Source organism: Mus musculus, chromosome 5 (assembly GCF_000001635.26).
Source record: "Mus musculus strain C57BL/6J chromosome 5, GRCm38.p6 C57BL/6J".
Lineage (NCBI taxonomy): Eukaryota > Metazoa > Chordata > Mammalia > Rodentia > Muridae > Mus > Mus musculus.
The window spans coordinates 36,439,677-36,464,872 of NC_000071.6; the positions used below are offsets into that span (position 1 = coordinate 36,439,677).

Here is a 25,196-nt window from a genome sequence, read left to right on the forward strand (position 1 = left end):
ACCCACTAGCCTGCCAGGTCTGTCTTTCTTTTCCTTTCCTTAATGATCCTCCCCTCACCCACTATGCCCTCGATCTCGTGTTCCTCCTGCCACAGCCTCAGCAGTATTAGGATGATAGACATGAGCCAGCCAGAGGAAGGACCGAACCTCTAACCCCTGCTGCAGTGTGGACTGACCTTATAAACATGCTGTTCGGGGGAGGCAGTCACAAAAGAACCCACTGCAGGAGAAGACCATACTCCATGATGAGTCCAGAGCTATGGGTGGGGAACTCAAAACTAGAGGCAGAGAAGCAGTTTCTTCTCAGCGGAGGTATGACTGCGACCATACTGCCACCCCCTGAGCTACACATGTTCAGTGGGTGAAGCACACTGAATGAGAAATACGTATCAATAAAAAGACTTAAAAATTTTAAAAATCCTTAAGACATTATGGCCCGCCTTGTTCCTTGAAGGGGCAGACCTCTTGAAGCCCTGTAGGCCCAGTGCCAGGCCGTGTCTGCCCAGCCCTGCCTGCTGTCACCCTGCTAGGGCAGCCATGTTCTCTCCTCTGCACTGGGTCCCCGATCTTCACCCACCTCAGTACAGGTGCTGCCGCTCAAAAGATCCCTGCATGATACCAGCATCCCCTCCCTGACTCAGATATGGAAGCCATCCATACTCCTAACAACCATCTCCAAATTAAGCTGCCCTCTGTCATGGCTGCCACCACCCAATCCACCTGGTCCACTGGGTTCCACCTGATTCACCTCGTCTGGGGTGTCCCAAGGGCTCAGAATTTTCAGAAGCCAGATAAAGTCCTGAGAGCCTATGGAGAAGTGACAAGGTCCTGACATCCCAGGAAAAGTAAGAGGAGATGAAAGGTGAGGGTACCCCCAACCCCCAAATCCAACCTATAATGTGCTCTATAGAACTCAGGTCTTTCTGCAACAAACACCACCATCACCACCACCACCACTACTACTATTACTATTACTATTAGTTTTTGTTTGTTTTTGTTTTTGTTTTTTTCCAGATGGGGTTTCTCTGTGTAGCCCCTGCTGTCCTGGAACTTGAGCTGTAGACCAGGCTGGCCTTGAATTCAGAGATCCTCCTGCCTCTGCCTCTCAAGTGCTGGGATTAAAGGTGTGCACCACTGCTGCCTGGCAATAACGAGCTATTTATAATATGCCCATGCACATCCCCAGCTGTGGAGGTCACTTAAAAACCATGAGTCAGCAGGCTGGCACAGAACGAAACCCCAGCCAGGCCTCTGGCTTTGGGCCATGTACACACCCCAGACCCTACAATGGCTGGAACTGCTGAGGCTGTAGCTCTCAGTCTATGGGAGACAGAGTTAAGGCTCAGGAGGCTCTCTGTGCTGAGGAACAGGCAGAAGGCTGTCTGTGTGTGCTGTGAAACCCAGGATAAATTCCCTTACTGCAGACACCAGAGGCCTCCCTGCAGGACGGCCCTTCAGTAAGAACCCTCACAGTGTTCTTTAAAGGGGAGCTGTTTTCACGGCAATCAGTTAGCACATGGAACACGCCTGGGGCCTCTGCCATCCTCAGCATCCCCACATCCTCTTCCAAGCCTCTAACCCCCTCCTCTCCCCTCCCCTCCCCTCCCCGGCCTGCTTCTTTGCCCTCATGTGGGTCCCCTTAGCCACCAGCCCCTAATATAACTAGCCCTCCCCTGGCTGTATAGCTCTTGGCACCAAACCACCTCCCCACTTCTGTGCATGGAACAAGAAGGTCGGGGATGCCTGCTGGCTCTACGGTCTGAGTTCCAGGAACCTCTGAGCCTGGCCTGCCAGGAAAAATTACCACCATGCAGCTGAGCTGAAAAGCTGACCACACTGGTCTGCAAGAGAGACAGAACCGTGGCCAGTTCAGCAGAGCCAACCCTGCACCTCTGAGTCATGGACTGCCCACTGCAGGCAATGGGGGCACTGAGAGCATGTACCCCTGTCCTGGTACCTGCGTAGGAAGTCACAGCCAAGGCAGCTGTCAAGGGCCAATAAGCAATCATGCCTGACTTCCGAGATAACTCCATGATGAATAGTGTGACCTTTCATGACTCAGTTTCCCCATCTAGAAAGACCAGTCGGTATTCACAGTGGCTTCTTAGCACCCAGCACAATCTGCTCACAGCTTAGAGGGCACATCTGGATCAGAGTCACATTTCAGTGGGATGATGGCGCCAAGACCACAAAAGGAGATAGATGGAGCCTCATAGTCTTCCTTTGCCTTTAATGAGGTGAGAGCCAGATACACAAGAAAATCAGAGGTTCAAGGCCACTCTCAGCTACCTACTGCATCTGAGGCCAGATTATGTTATATGAGACCTTGTCTCAAAAGAAAAGAGACAGGAAGGGGGACAAAGAAAAAAATAATAAAGAATTTTGGAGACAGACCGGGTAATGGTCACACAGCAATATGGATATAATTAATGTCACTGGACTGACATTAAAAATTATGGAAATTTTTATGCTGTGTGTATTTTATTACCGTTTTTAAAAAAAAGTCTCTGGACAGATGACTTGAAAGACACATCGAATGGATTGTATTAGATGCCTTCAGCAAACCAAGTGGGGAAGCCCAAAATATACGGCTTATTTTCTGTGCAAACTGCCCCTGGAACCCTAACAGGAGCCTCTCAGCCTTTGTAAAAACCTACCTATGACTAGTGCCAGCTCCGCCTCTCCCTCATCTGTAAAACCTCAGTGAGGCAGCCTGGGGTCACCCTACCCATCAGTGGAGAGAGGGGAGAGAGGGCAGTCCAGCCTGGGGAGGAGGGAGCCCAGACATAAACTATAAGCACCAAGCTCCTAAGACTGCAGGATTTGCCCAGAACACACAGCCGTGGGCATGCAGAGCCAGGAACAGCCCAGCTTCCCTGGCCTGATGCTCCCCTCTTCTTGTCTCTGCCTTTATAGCAGATTTAATGCAAGCAGTAGCAGCAGTCCTTAAGGCCCAGTGAGAAGCTTTGTGTTTTATAGACTTGTATGTGTTTCAACTTTTCTCAGTGGGTGAGTTTTAGTTTGGTGGGTTTTTATTTTTTAATGTTTAAACAGGAACATTTGGTTTACATGAGAAGCATTCAATAAAGCAGAAATCCAAAGAGGTCTGTACTGTTTCCAACGATCTCAGGCAGCCACAACTGCATTCGGTCTTCCATAGCGCTGTAAAGAGCATGTGAGCCCAGTTTAGAGGGGCGGGTGTGAGCCAGAAGACACCATGATCCAGCTAGGAAATGGGGAACTGGTAGATACTCAGGATTTCTTCCTGACTGTGTGAGTTCCTCCTCCTGTCAGCCCCGCCCCCCTCCACACATGTACATGAATGGAACAGTCTTGGTCTAGATCCCTGTGAGAGAACATAAGATCACAGTAGGGACAGGTATGAATAGATCTCACACCAGGGGCTTAGATGGATGTGGGGGGCGGGGGGGCGGGGCAAGGCAAGACGGCAGGGAGCAAAGGAGAAGGAAGAATCAGAGGGTGACTGTCATACAGCAGTGGCCAGGCCCTGAGTCCCTGGAGAAATCTGCCTTGGTAGAATGAGAACCAGTCGAGCTCCCTGGTTCTTGACAGCCCAGGGCACCATGCTGAGGCACACCCTCATTCGACAGTGCAGGAGCTAGGATGCTGAAGTTTGTCATTTACCCAGGATGTGCATCCTAAGTTCTGGCTCCAGCCCAGGACATGGGCCCAGTGAGAATAAGGCTGGGGCCAAGCTTCTGGGTCACTCCGTAGGACAAACTACAAGGCTGCCCAGTGGGCAGCTCAGCATAGGCTCCGCTTACACAGAGGGGATATCTGTGGACCCATTGGCTCAGATACTGAGCCACTCCGTCCATCACTGTCTTGCTCCATTCCATAGACTTTCCATTGGGCTATAGAGGTGAAGGGAATCCCCTTTATAGAGAAACAGAAGCTGCGAACAGAGGTGTTCTGAACTTTGAAGGTTTGGTAGCCTGCTGTGGCAGAGGCAAGGCTTGAACTAAGCATCCCAGGTCCTAAGCCTCCTGTGCCATAGCCCTGTACCCAACAGTCATGTACATGGAGGACCATGCTGTAACCTAGGCAGGACAGTGCTTAGATGTTGTCGTTGTTGTTTTTCCTGTTGCTGTGACAAACACGATGACAGAAAGCAACCCAGGGGAAGGGGGCTTATTTCAGCTCACAGTTCAAGGTGCAGTCTACCATGGTATCTTGTACCATCAAGCTACAAATCAAGGCAGCAGGAGCTTGAAGCAGTTGCTCACACCACATCTGCAGTCAGGAAGCTGAGGTGATGTTGCTGCTGCTGCCCAGTTCCTTTTCTCCACACAGACAGTCCAGCCCCAGCCAGGGATGGTGCCGCCCACTATGGGAGGCTCTTCCCACCTCCATTACTGAAACCAAGAAACCCCCCACAGACATGCCCAGAGGCCTGTCTCCCCAGTGACCTAGAGACTATCAAGTTGACCACTAATGCTAACGCCAACCGTCACAACTTTACTCCTTGGCAGCTTGACTCCCAGACACACCACTTTTGAGCCATAAGCTTCCACCCTGCACATCTGCATGTACAGAACACACATGTATGTGATCTCATGCATGTGCATACACGTAAGTGCCTTCATACATATGCTTGCACAGAGCATGCATACAGACTTCTCCACTCATGTGTCCACAGAGCATATGCGTGCATGCCCTTGCACAGAAAACATACGTGCACTCTCATGCGCACAGGCATGCAGAGGGTGCCTGCACAGTCGGACCGCAAGGGGGTGGGCACCAGCTCACTTAGCACCAGGGCATTGCCTAAGGCTCAGAAGGTTAAGAGAGCCTTATCCAGTGCCCCAGAAGAAGCCCAGTTAAGGTGGCTCAGAGGAAGCCAAGAGGAGCACCATAGGAGGAGCCACAGAGGAAGGTGCTGTGTGGCTGGGAATACCTAGTCCTCACCTTGCCATCCAGCTCCCTTGGCTGCTCAGCCTTGCAGGGTCTGCAGGCCACACATGGTCCTGATCAACCCCCTCAAAGGCCTTGGGCTTCCAGTGCAGAGCAGCAGGAAAGGGTTGCGTGGGTTTTCCTTCGGCTGGCACCATGTTGGCAGAGTACCTAACAGCTCAATTCAGTGACAGCCCCAGGGAGGCCACATTGAGCCAAGGACACCTGACCTCCCCCAGGGACACAAAGCAGCACGGTACAAGGTTGCTCTTCCTGAGCCCTGAGAGGCCATACCCCGTGCCATGATCACCTCAAGGTGCACATTTGCCTTCTGGGAGGAATACAGACTGAGGGTCCAAAAGGGTCTCCTCTTTCTGGCTTAAGGGCATAGTGAACAGGACTTGTTGCACTGATTTCTCAAAACACAGTGTGTGAAGAGAGCTCCAAGAACAAAGGAAAATCAGGACTGTATTTTAAATGCTTTCTTGGCTGAAGTCTGCAGTAAGAGTGAAGGCAGGCAGGCTGCACCATTCACACCCGCTGGCTCCAAGCTGAGCCCCACTGTGCCCCGTTTATCACCTCAAGGCAAAGCATTTGTTTCCAGACAGGGCCAGACACCTGGCGAATAGGCCCAGAAAGACCGGTAAATCAGGCTGACTTGGAGGAACTGAAGGCAGGGGGTGCAGAAGGAGGCTGGACTCAACAGGGCATCGGGCTCTGCCAGGCCTCTGCCAGCTCGGCAATTATCCCAGTATGAGGGAATCAGCAAAGTGATGGGGGTGAGTGCTCCCAGCAAGGAAGCGGGGATGAGGGAGGACAGAAGGTAAAACAGTTCCGTCAGAGCCTGGGGCAGCCGCCCGCCGCCCAGGGGAAAGCAAGGAAATCCCAGTGTGCCCATGCCAGGAGGAAGCAGGGCACACAGGGGACATGGAGAAACTGGGGTGGGCAATCCTGGACTGTGGCTCAAAGGAGGTGACAGCAGAATTAGGGCCTGGATAGAAAGATGGCTAACAGCCAGGCAAAGGGAGCCTGGAGCAGGATCTCCAGAGCTAGGAAAGGAGTGGTCCAGGAGACTGGGTGCCCACGGAGGCCCAAGGCTGGGCAGAGGCTCTTTGGATCTTTGGTTACAATCTGACTACCAGAGACTCCCCAGCCTACACCAGCTCTTCCCTATGTAGAGGTTGGGGGAGGGGTTGGGTAGGTGGGGGAGGGGAGTTGGTTCTGACTCCAACTCCTGAGAGTTCCTGCCTAGCCTCCATAAGACAGAAAGCCTTCCTTCTTAAGACCCTCCCTGCCCATTCCCATCCTATTGCAGCCCCTTAAGGAGACACCTGTGGCTGTCTTTCAGTTGCCCTTTGAAGCTAGCTCATAGATTGTTGCAACTGACCTAGGCTCTTCCTCTCTGAGTACTCCCCAACACTGACGCAGCTCTATCCTAGCCCACCCCCTACCCTGACAGCTCTGCAAGCTGCAGTAGGATGGACCCTCTCAGTGTTCCAGGTGGAACTGCTGGGTTTGCTCACAGGGGATTAGATGGCTGCCTGGAGAAGCACAGGCTAACGCGCCCTTAGAAGACATAGGGTGGGAGCCAGAGAAACAGTCAGTAAAGTGCTTGCTGCACACACAGTGGGCCCTGAGTTTGATCCCCAGAACCAATGTGGGAAAAGCCAGGCATGGTGACACATGTGTGTGATCTCAGCACCCAAGAGGCAGCGACAGGAGGATCCCTGGGGCTTGCCGGCTAGCCAGCCAGGCTGAATTGGCAAGCTTTCAGGCCAGTGATGGACACACATGCAGTGAGAAGACACAGGGCTGCATCATCATGGTCTCAGATTTAACACCACCACAGAAACAAAAACATGGGCGGCAGCAGTAACAACAACAACAAAAGTGAAGGGCACAGGAGATTCATCAAACCCAAAGCTCCCTTTGCTTATCAAAGGACAAGCTCGGGAGCAGGAAGACAATGAGGAAACACTTTAAAGCACACATCTGCCAAGAGATCTTATCAGAATGCTTAAAGCAGTCCTGCAATGGAGGCATAAAGAGACAGCGACCTCGGCAGGTGTTCTACAGAGGCCTATGAAGAGATGCTGGGCTTGCTCGTTAGCCAGCAGAGAGCTACAGATCAAAACCAAAAGGATATAATGACATGAGTCCACAAGGCCAGGAGGAATAAGGATGTGGGGGTTGCTCTGGAAGTCAGTCTGCTCCTTTCTCCCGTAGAATTCCATGATGTGCAGCATGCCAGTTCTGGGTGCAAACCTATAGTGGTGAATCTCCCCCGTCAGTCTAACTGGATTCAAATTCACATAGGAGATGCCTCGGGGCCTGTCTGTGAGACTAGCACCACCGGCTGTAGTCACAGACTGAATAAACAGGAGAAAGCAAGCTATGCTCCAGCAAGCTCTGCTTCTTGACTGGGAAACACAATGTAACAAGCTGCCTCCGGCTGACAGAGGACACTGTGTAACCCCACTGCCTCCTGCCGCTGTGCTATCCCACCAGGATGAACTGCACCCTCAAACTGTGGGCCAAAACAACACCCTCCCTTAAGTTGCTTCTGTCCAGCATTTGTTGTAACAGTAAGAAAAGTAACTAATATAATATCTAAAAGAGATGAAAGCCAATGTCCACACAAAGGTGCACACACAAAGGTGCACACACAGATGTTCAGAGAGGCCAAAAGGTCGGGATGGCCCAATCTCCCATCAAATGTCAAGTGAACAAAATGTGATCTGGCCATACAGTGAGATAGCAAGGAATATTATTTAGCCACAGAAAGGAGTGACATTCTGAAATAGGACACAGCACAGGTGTACCTTTAAAATCCGATGTCAAGCAGAAGCAGCTATTTACAATAGGCCAGGGATTATAAGATCCCATTAACATGGAGTTCCCAGAGCAGGGAGAGAAAATAAGCTAGCATGCTGGGTGGGTATCTTAGTTAAAGCTTCTGTTGTCTTAAGAAAACACCATGACCAAAAAGCAAGTTTAAAAGAAAGGATTTACGTTGGCTTAGATTTTTCAAAACTTACTTTAATTACGGTTCTTAATTAAACCTCTCTTCTAGCCCACCACCCAGAGGTAGTGGGAAAAGAAGGTTAAAAGGAAAGGGGTCTGTAGACCTGCTTAGAAGTAGTCCTTTGGGGGCAATTCCAATCTTCCTTGTCAGGATATCAGCAGTTAAGTCCAATAGCAAACACCAAGCACAAATCAGTAGCAGTGGCTCCATCCAGCTGAAACCCCAAAGATTTGCCAAATCAGCACGAGTCAGCAGAATCAGCCCGAGTCAGCCGGAACACCACGAGAAGTTCTTCGTTGCCTTTCTCTCTATGAAGTGAAGACCAAAGAATATCAGCGGAGCACTGCACAGCTTAGCGACACCAGGGAGACTGTCTGTGGAGTTATATTTATATTCTGCTTAAACATCATGCCTTCTCTCAAGCGCCAGCTCCAGCAAAGCCTATGCCCTCCCTCGCATGTGTCTGCTTCAGCAAAACATCCTCTCGCAAGACAGCTTTCGGAAAAGCATCACGTGACACAACTGAGTTTCCAAAGGAACCAGAAATTTCCACTTCAGGTTTATTTGGCTTACAGTTCCACATTGATGTTCATCACAGAAGGAATCAGGACAGGAACTCAAGCGGGGTTGGAACCTGGAGGCAGGAGCTGAGGTGGAAGTCACGGAAGGGTGCTGCTTACTGGCTGGGCCCTCCTCTATTGAACACTAACTGAGAAAATGCCTTACAGCTGGATCTCATGGAGGCATTTTCTCAACCTTCATCTCGGAGGACTCTAGCTTGTGTTGAGTTGGCACACAAACCCAGCCAGAAGAGCGGGAGCAAAGTAGCCATCAGTGCGTAAGGACAATGTGTTAAGTGTTTACCTCTCATGATGGCTGTGCCTGACTGGGAGTACAGTAAAAGACCCCTGGGTTGGATGTGTATTTTTATCTTTACCTTGCCTTGAGTGGGCAGGCGTATGTAGGCTGTGCATGTGACAGTCAGAGGACAACTTGCAGGACTCTGAAAAAGGCCCAAGCTCAGAGAGGGTAGAGACCTGGGACACCTATGGTGGTCAGGAATGAACGGCGTGAGATTCTGACCCAGAGGCAAGACTGGACTTCACGGGGCTTTGGGAGTGTTGGGGGTGAAGACATTTTGCATGTGGGTCTGGTGGAGGGTGTGATGGAGGGCAGAGGTGGCTTGGTATAGGGTAAGTGATGACCATGCCTGGTGCCCACAGGGTGAAGAGGCATTAGAACAATCTCTGCCTTTATTGACCCTTTTCTCCCTAGATGTCACCCCTGCCCCAAATCCTCTTCACAAGGAGACCAAATCGCACCTGATGACTTCATCTTAACTGCATCCCCTCAGAAAAGTCCTTATCTCCTTGGGTCACTGTACTGGCTAGTTTTGTGTGTCAACTTGACACAGGCTGGAGTTATCACAGAGAAAGGAGCTTCAGTTGAGGAAATGCCTCCATGAGATCCAGCTGTAAGGCATTTTCTCAATTAGTGATCAAGGGGGAAAGGGCCCCTTGTGGGTGGGACCATCTCTGGGCTGGTAGTCCTGGGTTCTATAAGAGAGCAGGCTGAGCAAGCCAGGGGAAGCAAGCCAGTAAAGAACATCCCTCCATGGCCTCTGCATCAGCTCCTGCTTCCTGCCCTGCTTGAGTTCCAGTCCTGACTTCCTTGATGATGAACAGCAGTGTGGAAGTGTACGCTGAATAAACCCTTTCCTCCCCAACTTGCTTCTTGGTCATGATGTTTGTGCAGGAATAGAAACCCTAAGACAGTCACATTCACAGATCTGGGATGAGGCTATTCACACAGGAGTCAGAGGTATGGCTCACCCACAGCATCTCTTCAGCCTTCAAACTTAGTTTCCATCTTCACTAAGCAGAAAGGACATTGTGGACTGGGCAAGTACCCAGCCTTCTGTGAGGAAGTGTAGGGGTCACAGGTTGCATGAGTTTTACTGCTTGAGAAAAATTGAAACCACCAAAGTGGGCTTACTAAGTGCTTCTTGTTTGGCTGGTTTATTGAGACATGGTTTCCTGTATCTCAGGACAGCCTGGAATCCAGGTCCTTCTGCCTATGCCTCTCAAACGACAGGATGGCAGGTTTGGGCCACTATGCAGGTGTTTTACATTGCCCACTTTTTAATTATGACAGTAGAGACACAACACAGGCCCCATGATCTCACCCACTGTGGAGTGTACAGTACAGGGCTTGGAGCAGTCGCAGAGCCGGCCATCACCTCCATCCATCTGCAGAGCATGTCTACCTCCCCTCCCCCATACTGCACAGGTCACCACTAAGCACCTCCCCACCAGTGCCGACTGCCTCTGCTCTGTCATCCAGTTTGCCTGTCCTGGGTACTTCACAGCCACTGAGCCAGGATTTCCCTTTCCACAGCCAGGCTGTCGCACTTGGTATAGTGACCTCCAGGTTGCAGCATGCATGGCTTTTCCTTCCTCCCTTCTCAGGCTGAGCTGTGTCCCTAGAAAATGGCCACTCTGCCCATGCACCACAAGGCAGACCTGCAGGCTGCTGCCTCTATCCAACATGAAGGGTGCTGTAGTGGACGGAGTCCACACTTGCCTGGTGGAGCCTAGCACTTTGTTGATTTGAAGTATGTCTGAGATAGGCTCGCTTGTCAAAAATAGAGCAGTGTTCTTGGCTTTGGTTTTAGCAATGAGCCTTGACTTTCATATCACAAGTAGGGAGGGTGGAGTCTACTGGTCTCTGTTGATATACAATTGGCCCTTAAAGAAACACAGACCTGTTCCCCAGGGAATACACCTTGCTGCCTGTGTGATCCTGGGGCAGACAGTGATGACCATGACAGATGACTATAATCAGCCTCTAAGCAGCATCCACATCATCCAGCTGTTAGACCACAGCAGGCCTGAATCACGCTCTGAGCTAAGGCTAATTTCATTTGGGTTAAAATAATCGGGGGGGGGGGGTTCTGGGGAGGAGGGGAGGAGCTGGCCCAGAGACTGAGTGAAGCATTTGTTCCACAGAGGGTAAGGACCTGAGTTCAGATCTCCAGCACTCACTTTAGAAAAGTGACAAGGACAGGAGGATCCCTGGAGCTCACTGGCCAGTCTAACCAAAACCGAGGAACTCCAAGTCCTGGGAGGGACACTGTCTCAGAAAATGACACAGTGACAGAGCCTCCACACTCACAGGCTTGCACACACAAAGTCAGCAAAGGGGCAAGGATGTATAAGGTCACTCATAGGAGCCAAAACGGGGCGGGGGGGGGGGGGGGAGAACTAGACCTGGTTTATATTTAAATTATTTTGACCATGTAAGATACACACACACACACACACACACACACACACACATGAGGTTTGGGGGAGCACATATGCACATACAGAAAGAGGGTTGTGTGATGCTGGAACCCCAGAATGAAGGTTAGCAGCTAAGCTGTGTGTGAAAGACACCAAAGACCTTCTGTGGCTGGTAAAGGGTATGTGGTATGTGGGTAGAGACTGGAGATGGTAACAGGGCTTAGGAGGTGGAAGGAGGCAACCAAAGTGGCCTGTGACCCTGGGTTCCTGGGGAGGAGGTCCTGAATATCACACACACACACACACACACACACACACACACACACACACACACACACACACACACGCTCGCCCCGATGACAGCCTGAAGGGGGAATCGCTCCTGGACACGCCCCCAGGGCTGGACACGCCCCCAGGGCTGGGGAGAACGAGCCAAGCCACAACAGCCACTCTCTGCTAGCAGGAGCTTGGCATGTAGCTCGGGTGACACCATGGTCACAGACCTCCTCTATGACTCGGTGTGGCCAGGGACTAACTTGGACCACCTTCTGAGGGCCTTCTTCCTCTTGGAGAGCATCTACTCCCATAGTCAATCCTCTATCCACCTGGACTCCTGCGTGACCTGGGGCAGAGCCCCAACTTCATACACAGAAGGGAATACCCTAAGGTCATGAGACAGGGTACCCTCTGGTCTCAAGTGGCAGTGAGCAGCAAGTATCGTCTCCAGCATGCTAGAAAGTTTGGTCAATGTAGGGGAGCACTTCCTGTTTAAAATGCAATCTGGTCCTGGCAGGCTGTGGGGCCCACAAAGGTGGTCATAGTGGCTGCTATGTTATAGGCATGTACCACAGCAGTTCCCTCTGACCATGGCCTCCTAATGCCATACACTTCAGAAGCCATGATCTTCCTCTTGGGGGCTGCTGCAAGCCGGCCAGACTCACCCTCCCCACCCCTGAGTCTGGGATGGCTGTCATAGTGGAGGATTCCCTGCTCTTTAAAACAGCGCACAGCCAAGGAACAGCCTGGCAGACTGTCCGGTCAAAAGGCCAGTACTAGGGCCAGTTCCTGTCCTTGCTGGGTCTCATCAAGGACAGTCAGGGCATCTGTGGGCAAGCAAGGCTGTGGCAATGAATTGGGCCCCAAGTAGAAGGCGCTAGGGACACAGCATGGTCTAGTCGTGCAAAGGGTAGCGGCAGACTAAGCAGCTGGTGTGCTTCCCAAAGCTTGTGCAGTGTCCCATAGGTGGCAGCTCGTGGTTCAGCTTGAGACTGTGCAGATAATTGGTTTTAAAGGTCAGACCCCCGTCTCTGTGGCACACTGGTGTACGTTTGCCTGCCAGCGTTTTCTCGCATGAATTGTCTTTCTTCCTCAGCATCTAGCACAGGGCACAGAAGCTTCAGTGAGGCACTGACCCAGAGTAGCCAGGGCTCACCAGGGCTGGGAAGAAATCTGCAGTTTGAAGCAGAGTCAGCCTCAGCCAAGGAAAGTGGCAAACAGTGCCATTATGAAGAAATTCAATTAACATTAAAAGCCCACCAAAAACTTTAATGTGCTCAATGCTTTTTGGTTTTTTACGACATGTCTCACTGTGTAACCCAGGATGACCTCAAACTCACAGTCTTCCTGCCTAGCCTTCCAGGACTGGGATTACAGGGTGCCCTGCACATTATATCAGAATAGAAAATATCAGTCAACTCTAAAACTCCGAGTCCCAGTGGGCTGGAGAGATGATTCAGTGGTTGGGAGAATGCACTGCTCTTGCAGGAGCCTTAAGTTCAGTTTCTGGCACCCAGATCCGGTGATTTACAACCACCTGTAACCCCAGCTCTAAGGGGTCTGATGGCCTCTGGAGTTCTCCTGTACCAGCACCCACTGCACACACACCACACACACATATAATTTAAAAGGAAGTCTCTAAAAACCTGACTCCCAAAGGTATCCCTGCCACCCTCTGAACCATTCCTAAAAGCCTTCCCAAATGAGTGCATTAGCTAGCTACAGCTGTGGAACAAATAATCCCAAGTGTAATAGCCTAGGATGAGGCCCCACATAACGGTGCTGTGTGATCTCGGCTGTTGGTCGAGTGGGGAGTGGCTCCACACTGTGATTTCCTTTGCATCCTTCCTGTTCATGGTTGATGAAACAGCACTCTTCCGCGTTCTTTGCCAATATCACTGTGTGATGGTTTGTCCTGACGGTCAACTTGATGAGATTTAGACTCAATGTGGAAACAAACTTCTGGGTCTATCTGCCAGGGAGTTTCTGGATTAGTCTAATTGGGGTGGGAAGACCCAGTCTGATGAGTGGTACCATGCCATGGCCTGGGGTCCCAGAATGAATAAAGAGAAAGTGAGCTGGGCACCAGCACCCATGGCTCTGCCTCCTGACTACAGGCCCACACTTTCCTCACCAGGATCGGCTGAACCCTTGAACCCAGACCTGGAACAGACTCATTTTTAAGTTGCTCTGTCAGGTAGCAAGAAAAAGAATTACCACACATTCTGTGAGGTGTAGCTTCTCTCTGTGGGGCTGTCTTTTCTGTGAACTATGATTCTGTTTCTGGGCACACCCAGGATACAGCTAGAACCAACTGACCCTCCCTTTAAGCGTTTCTTTCTCCCTCTTTGATGGCAGAAGGTCTCCTTTTCAATTCAGCCAGGTTGATAATGGCTCACTTGAAGAGTGGCCCTTTTAAGGCTTATGGGCTTTTTGTCTTCACATCCCACACAGATCTGCAATTGTGTGGAAGGCACTTTCTGAGCAGACATGAGGCAGACGTCATAGTCAGTCTTCCCTATGTTCACCCAGAAGCATTCTTGGTGAAGGCCATTTTTTTCTCAGCTAGGCTTCCTTTATGTTTTTGCTTTCTATATCCTGGATGGCCAGAAGTCTCTATAACAATTCTTTATTACTTCTGTAATTTAACTATGTAGATGTGTGTTCAAACAAATTGGAAATATTTTGTTTTGTTGAGATAGGTCTTGCTATGTTGCTCTGGCTATTCCAGAACACACTATGTAGATCAGCTAGCCAGCCTTGAACTCACAGCAACTCACCTGCCTCTGCTTCCCAAGTGCTGGGCTTAAAGGCATATATCATTACGCCTGGCTGGTAAGGATTGGAAGCATTTTGAATGTCCCTGGACGGGGGTCAGGCAAGCTGAATCAGCATTCAAGGCACAGGGCAGCATAAGCGCCCTCGCAAACTGGAACAGCTCTGAGGGGTTTTAGTTAGGAGGAGGAATGTAGTGTAGATAAAACTTGGTATCTGTGAGGAACACGGGTCTGGTACATACACAATAATCCAGAACTGAGGGAGACTGCTTTGCAGGTGTTTCCAGAAAATCAAATTGCAGGTGTCCTGGGAGGGGCCTGCATGGAGACAGCCTGGTCTGCCAGCTGCAGTTTTATAAGGTAGGGTTCCCACCCCACCCCACCCCACCCCACCCCACCCCACACACACTTTATGTTGTCGAGGTTGTAGATTAACATAATGCTTAAAGAATGCATGTGCATCTTTAAAAATTGGGTACAGCCAAGTCCGAAGAAAAGAAACCTTGCCCCTACCCACAGATCACTTCTTAGGTGGTTCACTCCCCACCCCGGAGTGTCATGCCTCAAAGAGCTTCATCAAGAAGGAAACTGCAGGAAAAGCTTGCCAAGTTGCTTCTAATGGCCCTGCTTTTCTGGAACACGCTGTTTTCTTCAGTTCCCCACTACAGTGATAAGCACACAGAAGAACATCTTAGAAGGACTGTTGGATCTGTTCACAGTTCCTAGGGTGCAGACCGTGGCTCTGATGTGAGCCTGTGGTGAGGTGGAACATCTTGGTGGGTGGAGTTGTGGAAAGTCTGCTTACCTTAAGGAAGTCTGGAAGGAGGAAGGCAAAGAGGGATGGAGGGGGAAGGGAGGGAGAGGGGGAGGGAGAGAGAGTCAGAGAGACAAAGACAGAGACAGAGGAGAGAGAGGGATGCAAAGGGGGAAGTGGAGGGAAGGGAAGGGAGAGAAGGAGAAAGTGTGAAAGTGTTGGGTTCAGGGTGGAAGCCAAGAAAATGCACTTCACAGACAGAAGCTTAAAATGAAAGTTTTATTTTCTGAGAGCTCAGGGAGGCGGCCAGTTCAGGATCTGAACTGTATCCCGAACGGAGATAGCACATTTTTATAGGACAGAAACACAAAGCAAGGGAGAATGTTGGAGTGAACTGTTCCATTGACCAATCATATTTTAATACAAGGGGTTAAACAAGGAAGTTAACATTGGTAACTGAAACTTATCTGGGTCACCTTGAGTTAGCTGCTGGCTCAAATCCCTTCTTGGACTCTGACCTGGAATTTTAGAATGATCAGGGAACAAAGGAGTGGCAAGTTGCATGTAGTCAATTAAGTCAAGACAGCACATTTAGGACTTGTGTGCCTTAGTTTAGATAATGGGGTCACAGCATCTCTTTCTATCCTTTACTGCTTAGCAGACAAACACCAAACATCTGAAGAAGCAGGACAGGAGTTGGGTTCCGGGGACTGGGAACAGGAGCTCGGTTTTGATCCGGCCAACTCATTCCTGGGATGGCTGAACTCAGGAAACTATCTCCTAACAAAGATGCGGGGGGGGGGGGGGGGGAGGAAACAAGGGAGGGGAGGAGAGAGAGTGGTGGAGAAAGCAAGACAGTGAGAACTAGAGAGGGAGGAGAAGGGGACCTCGGCAGGGAGTGAGAGGCCGACTGACTTTCCCTTTTTATTCCATCCCAGCACCCCAGTCTTTAGGATGATACCACTTGTGCGACAAAACGTTTTTGGGGGGAGATGCAACACCCATGTTCACTCACACCAAACTGGGAACCCATAATAGACCAAATATGATACCACCAAAGTCTAGTTTGGTGGACCAATGAGTTTTATTGGGGTTACGCACAAGAGTATGGATGAAGAATTACTTACAGGAGTAGAAATGACTCAAAACCAGCAGTATCACCAAAGCCTACCCCAGCATGGGCCACAGCTCACAAAGCTGGGTACCTGGAACACACAGCACTCATGAAGCTCAGCAGGTTGGAGGTGGATTGTCCTTTCCAGGTGCCTCAGTTGATCTAAACTTCTTCCAGACAGCTCAGCTGGCTTCTGCTTTTTCCAAGCAGCTGGTCTGGTCTCAGTCTTCTTTGAAGCCTTTCTCCTCTGATTCTTTTTGACAGCTCTGAGAATGTCCTTTGTAGCTCATCTCTGCAGCTTGGCTTCTTCAGGAGAGGTCAGAGAGTGAACTAGAAGCAGCAGCACGTGACCTCACAGGTAATTCCCACTGACATGGTCTCCCTGGCCCTTGTCCTTCAAGTGAGAGACCCCTGTGGGGCCTCTTGTGAAGCTGAGATGCCGGGCAGTGGACACACCTCCCCAAGCATAGTCACAGCAGGGAAGAATGTCTCTGGGGTCCCAGAATGAAGACTAGGTGCCAAGTGTCAGCAGTGAGTAGTTCGGACTACCATAGAGTAGCCCTTGAAAAGTCTGGACCCTGGGTTGAACAGCTGAAGGAAGAAAAAAAAGTAAAATCTGGGTGGAAACATTTAAAAAAATTAAAGCCACAACCGCACAAGCCTAGGTCAGAAGCAGCAAGCTATGGCTTGCAGGTCCACCGGCCATCTTCTCCTTTGTGTAGTGTTATTGGAATTGGCGGTGCCCCTCTACTTGTGAGGGCTGTAGGCAGCATTGTGCTGCAGAACTATGACAACAGAGCATGGGGCCTGCAGGCAGCTCAGTGCTTGCCCACTGCTCCTTACCAAAAGCCTATGACCCTGAGAACCGCAGGCAGCCAAGTTCATACTCAGGGCAAAGGGTGTCCCAACCATGGGTCTCACTGAAGAGGGTGCTGCTGGGCCTCTGGAAGGCAGAAATGGAGTCCTGGAGACAGCAAAGTGTGAATGAGTGGAAGCCCTGCTGTCCCTTCCAAAACCACCAGATCTGGGGAAGACTGAGGAGAAAGGGCACATCTGTTGCTCAGTCAGTCACTGTGATGATCCATTCCAGGTTGCCTGGGCTGCCCTAGTTCCTCCTTTGCCCAAATGCCAGAGACCTTCCTTTTACAGTAGTCATCTTTGCAGCAGCACACACCCACCTCCATCTCAGCCTCTCCACAGAGCCCACCTCACCCCTCCATCTCAATCCCACCAGAGCCCACCTCACCCCTTCATCTCAGCCTCTTCACAGAGCCCTCCTCACCCCTCTATCTCAGCCCCAGAGCTCACCTCACCCCTCCATCTCAGCCTCTCCACAGAGCTCACCTCACCCCTCCATCTCAGCCTCTCCACAGAGCCCACCTCACCCCTCCATCTCAGCCTCTTCACAGAGCCCTCCTCACCCCTCCATCTCAGCCTCTCCACAGAGCCCTCCTCACTCCTCTATCTCAGCCCCAGAGAGCCCACCTCACCCCTCCATCTCAGTCTCTCCACAGAGCCCTCCTCACCCCTCCATCTCAGCCTCTCCACAGAGCCCTCCTCACCCCTCCATCTCAGCCTCTCCACAGAGCCCAACTCACCCCTGTATCTCAGTCCCTCCACAGAGCCCTCCTCACCCCTCCATCTCAGCCTATCCTCAGAGGCCTTGCTGAGGTCCTGCAGTGCTGGGTGTGATGCAGAGCCAGCATCAGGCTGTGGATAAAGAGCCAGCGATGAGTTGTGAGTCAAGCTTTTTGGTAGGAAGGGGTGGGATAGGGTTTTAAAGTGTGAGAGTGAGGGGAGGTAAGAGCTTGGTGAATCCATCCCAGGAGAGGATGGCCGGCTTAAAGAAAGGCCACTGCTGTGACAGAAGTTTCTTGGACATGTGTGAACCGAGTGCCCTTTAATGCTGGGAGCTCACAGCAAGGGCTGTGCTAGTAAGCTTTCAAAGCAACCTCACTGAAGTTAGAGACAAGGCAGGGTGGACACCAGCACAGCTCCCCTTCAATATGAACTGAGTGTGGAGGAGGCTGGGAGAGATGGACGGGCACTGAGTCAGCATGTGGAACAACTGTCAGCCCACAAGGTGACTAACTAACAACACACTGCTGAAGGGCTCTGCCAGGCCCCGGCATGGCAAGCGTGCTGCCCACTGGTTTTGTCTTTGACCCTTCTCTCCCTTATTAAAAATTGTTAGATGACATTCCTAAAGCTAGCTTCCAAGGCCCATTCCCTTATTTGGCTCCACTAACTCATTCCTGAGACAAAACACCAAGGTCCAATAATCAAAACTCATTACTTGGCTAACGCGTCCAGTCAGGATTTACCAACTCACCCTAGCACTTACCCGCCCTCTCCCTCCTCAAACCCCACTCCCGTGGAAACGCCTGCTCAGGTGTGCTGCTGCTGCTTCAGTCTGCTTTTGCCGCCCCCACCTCACCCCACCCCCAGAGTAATAAATCTCCTTTGTGCTAAGAATTTGGTGTCTGGGTGTCCTGTACTGCTTCTGAGGGGGGCTAACCTCCCTTACAACTATAGTGGCCCCCAAAAAATCTTAAAGGAGAGGCTTTGAGTTTCACAACTAAGAATTTATAGAGATGGCAGGCTTAGCATAATCTAATGTCATACAGTGTGTGTATGGGTGACACTGTCACAAGCACCCTACAAGTAAGCATAATTTTCCTAAAATAAGCTTAAAGGGAGGCAAGATCTTGGCCAGCCTGGGCTACATGACAAAATAATAACAGATTTCAATTTTAAAATATCAACACTGAATGGAGGCAAACGCAGTAAGAAAATGAAATGAGAAGTGAGTAAGGGAAGGCGTGTCAAGTAGAAGGCAGAGCTGACTTCAGAAGAGCGGCTACTTCAGACACAGTATTAACGGGGGCTGGGGAGACACGGCTGCACAAGCGTGGGAACCCAGGTTCAATTCCAGAATCCTAAAGAAAAAGAAAAACAGACAAACAAAACTGAAAGCAAGTAGCACCATGGTTATAATCCCAGGAACGGAATGGGAAGGGGGAATTAGCCTCACCAGCGAGCCCTGGGGTGCCATGAGAGGTCCCGCCTCAAAAGCAAGCAGGGTCTATCTGACGTCTGATGCCACATGTTCTACATGCATTCTCACACATAGGCACTCGCCTATACATGTGCATGCACACTCTTGTAAGCATACATACATATGTGTACACACGAGCACACACACATATACACGACTAATGGACTGAACACAATTTTAAGTGGCAACAATGAATACTGATAATACAAATAAAATAAAGGTGTGGCCACCAGATGGCAGTAGCACTCGGGGGCTGGTAGGCTGATCTTGACAGGTGCAGGAAGCAATGGCACAGGAAATTAACTACAAAGAAATACACCTTTCTATTAAACATATGTGTTATTGTCAGATTTATTTTAAATGTGTGTGTGTGTGTGTGTGTGTGTGTGTGTGTGTGTGTGTGTACAACTCTCAGGACTTGGTTCTATTCACCCACTGCAGGATCCAGGAATCAAACGCAGACAGCCAGGTCTATCTCTAAACACTGATTCCACTAGTGTGGTGATGCACACCTTTAATCCCAGCATTCTGGAGGCAGAGGCAGGCTGATATGTATGGATTTCAACCCAGTCATGACTGTGTCATGAGAGCCTGTCTCACACAATTTAAAAAAAAAAAAAAAAAAGATCCTACCTCATGGCAGGCTTCGTGCTCACAGTGACTCAGGACAGAGGAGTAGTCTGAGAGGAGCCTGAAGATGCAGGAGTGATCCCACAGGGAACAGAGGACTCCCAGGTCCAGCCCCTGCAGACACATCCCCCTGTTTTCCTAGCCCTGAGCAGGTGGAAAGCCCGCTTTCCACCCTACTTCTTTTTGAAATATTCCTAACACACTGAGGAGTAGGGTTTATCTGTGGGTTCTGCTGGAGGCCCTGTGTGTTTTCAGTTTCCCATGGCTGTGATAAAATATGCAAGGCAACCAGCGAAAGGGCAAAGGGTCTCTCCTGACTTGGTTTCAGAGGTTTCACCCCTGGTCACTAGGCTCCATTCATTCTGGCCTGTGACGAGGCAAGACTGCACGGCTGGGAGCATGTGGTGGGACACATGCTCACCTAATGACCTTCGGGAAGCGCAGAGAGAGAGAGAGAGAGAGAGAGAGAGAGAGAGAGAGAGAGAGAGAGAGAGAGAGAACGCACCAGAGCCACAAGGGTGAGTTTATAACAAGTCCCGCCCTCTAGACCCACTAGCCTCTAAGTACATCACTATAGTTTTATACTTAGAGGTCAGAAACCTCATGATGAGCCAACCAACTTCCACAGTTGTTTCAAAAACAGTGCTAATGTGGTCTGGGGAGATAAGATGCTTGCTGGACAAGCATGAGAACCTGAGCTCAATCCCAGAATCAAAAAAAAAAAAAAAAAAAAGAAATAAGAAGAGAAAGAGAGAAAGAAGGATGAGTGAATGAACAAACCTGGAAGTAGTGCCATGATTGTCATCCCCCAGCCTCTGAATACCACTGCACTAGGAACCAAGGTTCCAACACATACACTTTTGAGAGACAGCAGATTCAAACTCTGGCTCTGTCCTGCCTCAGAGCTAAACAACGGTACCCAAATGTGCCCCATCCTAAGCACTTGGCCTATAGACATGGAACTGTGCGAAGGTGGTTAAATTAAGGAACTAGGATCATCTAAATCACTGAGGGCTCAGGACAAGCACTGAGCTCTTATGAGAGGACTCCAGGAGGGCTAGAGGAAGCCAGAGGAAAGGGCAGGGGATGGTGGTGGGAGATACAAGGGCCTCACTCACACACACACATGCGCACACATGCGTGCACGCACACACACAGAGCTAAGGCGGCCCCTTTCTGCAGCCCAGGGAGGCTGGCTCCATTGACCTCTGCCTCCCAGAGTGAGGGAGTAGTAGATGTCAGTCCCTTCACAGTCCTGTGTGTAATAACTGTCTATGCAGCCATCTCCCTCACAGTGGGCGAACTGGGATGGCAGGCATGCCAGGGCTGGCAACCAAAAGAAAGGGAAGCCACAAGGGAAAAGCTGTCATCCTTAAGTCACCCCATGAGTCAGTTTCCAGCATTCCCATGGTAAACACTCACTATTGTGTAGGACCCCTCCCCACTTATGTATGCCCATGGCACTTTCCCAATTCTGACATTTTTCTGACTGATCTGACCACCACACGGGAAGGTTCATGGTGCCCATTCAGCCAGACAATGTAACCAGTTTTATAGTCAAACCTTCTCTCACACCCACTAGCTTTATAAGATGGGTTTGTCAGGATCCTGGGACTTTAGCACCTCCCAACTCTCCTTTGGTCCAGCTAAGGCCACTTGACATCCACTCCTGTGACTATCCTGAATGTGTCTAGGAATCCAGATGCCACCATCACCAAAATGTTCCCAGGGAAATGGAGGCTAATGTTGCGTTTGCTCATCTCCCATGCATCTGCCAACCCAAATAAAAGGCCTCACAGGAAGTCTCTGGAGCCGGTGACTGCAACCTGATCATCCATAGCCTTGCCTCCTCCCCACAGTAGTATTTTTCCTACCAAGAGCATCTCTTTCCATTTGGAACCCATGTATCTGGGTGGGGTGGAGAAAGCCAAGTTTCTATGAGTCAGGGGTCATAAGGGCAACCAAGAAACCAAGGTGTAAGACACATTTCCATGCTCTGCATCAAAGCCCACTGTAAGGGCATAACAAATGGGGAGAAGGCAGTGCTGTAGCTTCTGTGAGATAAACCAGCTCTCCTCTCCAAAGCTCAGCAGGCCCCAGGGAAGGGCTCACTCCCAGGCTCCGCCCAGAGGTTGGTTATTTCCACTCTTCCAGGCAGCAGGTCTGAAGTGCTCATATTCTGACTGGCTTAGGCTGGGGATTGCCTCTCTGCTTCTAGGAGCACTTGTCCACCTTCCAGACAGTGATGGGGACTCTAGGCTTTCTCCCAATTTCACCTGAACTTTACTGCTGGCTGCTTTTAAAGGACTTAAAACCTCAAACTTACAAGTCGCTCTCTACCTCAAGAACAATGGACTTGGGACATGGATACCAAGTGCAAGCTCCTGCCCAGAAGCACCTAGACCTAGTGTCTGACTGAGTGATGGGGAAGGTGCGGGATGGTCCTTGGAGTCCATCTAGAGCACTGCCTGCTACTCCTAGTTTCCTAGTTACCTCTTCCATTACTGTGACAAAACAGCTGGCAAGAAGCACCCTAAGGGAAGAAGGGCTCATTTTGGTTCAAGAGGGTTAGAGTCCATCCTGGTGAGGGAGGCACCGACAGGAGCTCAAGGCTGCTCGCTCACATTTCCAGGATGAGGAAGCAGAGGGCAACAGACAGCAGCGGGTACTCCGCAGGCTTTCTTATTCTCGTCTTGGCTTCAGTCCACGGGATGCTGCCACTCCCATTTAGAGTGGATCTTCCCTCAGTTCAACCTCTCCGGGGGTTCTCTGTGATAGTATCATAGACATGCCCCCACGTGTCTCCCCTAGGTGATTCCAATCCAGTCAGGGTAGTAAAGAAGGTGAACCCCCACATCCCTCAATACTAGATGTTTCCAAACTGGACGACTCCAAGTTGCATGAGGGGATGAAGAGCCACCCCTTACCTGAGGCACCACCACCATGTCACTGAAGGCAGTGACATTTGGACGTTTGGAGTCAGCGCTGGTTCTGCTTTCCACCCCAGTGGTGCATGCTGGGCAATATAAAGGAATATTCAAGAGCCCTGTCTTCTTCTGTGATTCACCTAACCTGGCCAACCACTTTTCTGCCCAGCAAGTCTTGGGTCTGATCCATAAGAGGACATCTTAAAGCACCTGACACACAGCAGACATTATGCTGGAATGCATATCACGCCCACAGTCAAGCTGTGGGGCCATCTTCAGGACCTTCTGAGGACTGGCTTTCTTTGTAAACACCACTTCATCCTCTCTGGGGCCACCCCACGTGTTCATTTGATCTTCCAGCATCCCTGTCTCTGCTGGGCCGTCCATGACAACTGCTAAATGTGAACTCAGAGAGCTAACCTAAGTGTTTTCTCCAGGCAGCTCCATCTCCTTGTGTAGACTGCTGCCCGGGTGGGTGGTGAAGTTCTGGACCTCACGGGGACTACAGAACTGCCTAAGATGGTAACCTCAGGAGATGGCCCCCACTCAAGTAGTTCCTGAGTGGGTCGCCAGGTGGCAGCACAGGCCCGTATGCCTCCTGGCAGGAGAACCCCAGCTTGAGAAGGGATTCAGAGTCCCCAGGGTCCTCACCCCTGGGAAGACCCATACCTCCACACACAGCAGCTCTAACTCTTCATCTGTCTCTGCTTACAGATGTGCTGGTCACGGGCATTCTCATTTCTTTGACGCCTTTCAGCAAATGAGAAGACCCAAGATTTAAGAGGAACCATGTTCAGGACAGAAGAAATCTGGTGACCTGGTGTTACTGCCAGGGAAAGCCACAGGAGGTCTAAGTCTTATTTCAGAAAGTTTCAAAGGAAACTGTATAAGCCCCATGGTATTCATCGCCGGCTTCAACAATGTCATCACTTTCCCACAGTCTTACAAGAAACCTCACCTTTTAAAACTAGAGTATTTTTTAAAGCCCTTGCCAGCCAATATGACAATGTACCATAAATATTCCCATCCAGAGCTCTGCCCATTGGCCCATATTGTTCCCTAACAAAAGGGCCAGCGCACTGAATAACCATCTGATACCCGTCCCACTCCAGTCCCCTGCCCTTTTCACGGTTGGTTTGTTCCATCACAACCAAGTGCCATAGACTCAATCCAATTATGTCTCTTGATTTCATTGGTGCTCTAAGTATCCCTTCTCCTCTTACTCGACCCCAGCCCTAATGAATTAACAAATCAGGTCACTTGTCCTACAAAACACCAGTGAACCAGGATTCCTGGAAAGAAACTGTCTGCAAAGGCCAATTGACGGATTAAAGCCTCAATGACTGGAGATGCTGAACCTTGCAGGTGCAGAGCCTAGTTACAATTTATCTTGGGCTATCTTTAGTTCATTAAATAGATTCCCTGCCCCACTCAGTGTCAGACCTAACAGCAGGAAAAGACGATTAAAATCTTGGTAACACAGTAACAAAACTCTAATCTCCACCAAAGGGCTAAGCTTGCTATCAAATAGCATCTGCGGACTACAGCTGAGATTCCCGTTTGCTATAATCACCTACTTAATGTTTTCACTAATATATTTTATGTCTTGAGTTGTGGCTTTCTTTGTTCTGCTACTATGCAAACGTCCTGAAACTGTTTTCACGTTGGAACACAGGTGTCCTAAAACTGTTTCTGGGCCAGTCACTCATAAATGACTCCAGAATAAACTTATTTCCTATGAGGTGAGAGCTGTGCTTTTTGTGTGGACATGCTCTGCCCCACGCCCACGGCGGGCAAAAGGCAGCATGTGCTGGGGAAATGATTTTTAAAAGAGCGAAATTAAATAATAGAATTTTGGTCCCTTTTTTGTTTGTTTGTTTGGTTGGTTTGGTTTGGTTTGTTTTACGAGACAAAATTTCTCTGTGTAGCTCTGGCTGACCTGGAACTCACTCTGTAGACCAGGCTGGCCTAGAACTCAAGAGATCCGCCGAGAGCACACACAAGCCGTAGTCCACGGACGAAGCGTTCTGTCTCGAGATTTGCGGGAGCCGGGGGGAGGAAGGAAGAAGCTGCACATACCTAGACAGGACAGAAAACGTCCTCCGACAACTCTCAGCTCTGCGACCTCCCCCATAGCAGTGACCAAACATCAGCACCCATATTTTCGAAGCTCTCCTGCACACACTGCTGTTAGTTTTTTTTTTTCTTATGTTGCGTTCTGAGAAAATTGGAGGTGGCCGAAAGTACAAAATCAAGTAACGCTCATCGGGCCGTCCACAGCCAGCCTGTTGACACAACGCGCTTGCGGCATAGTAGAGATGGGGTCCGTCCCTTCCCGGGACACCCACGTTCCGCCCGCAGAAGGTAGCAGGAGCCTAAAGCGAGCACCAGTCACTTGGCACGAGTTCCCGGGTCCCCGCCTAGCGCTCGCCGCCTT

At 50.3% G+C, this 25,196-nt stretch overlaps 1 long non-coding RNA gene across 3 annotated transcripts; it reads right to left on the reverse strand.

Moving 5' to 3' along the window:
- Window positions 1-7,934: 7,934 nt before the first annotated feature.
- On the reverse strand, window positions 7,935-25,178 carry 2210406O10Rik (RIKEN cDNA 2210406O10 gene). Of its 3 annotated transcripts, NR_126488.1 has the most exons (3): window positions 24,839-25,178; window positions 16,158-16,735; window positions 7,935-8,247 (listed from the first exon to the last, which is right to left on the reverse strand). It is a non-coding gene; the product is annotated as an RIKEN cDNA 2210406O10 gene (long non-coding RNA). The 3 variants fall into 3 exon arrangements; NR_126489.1 differs by lacking the exon at window positions 7,935-8,247 and having other exon boundaries at window positions 16,059-16,735; NR_126490.1 differs by lacking the exons at window positions 7,935-8,247; window positions 16,158-16,735 and adding an exon at window positions 18,709-19,083.
- Window positions 25,179-25,196: the final 18 nt, after the last annotated feature.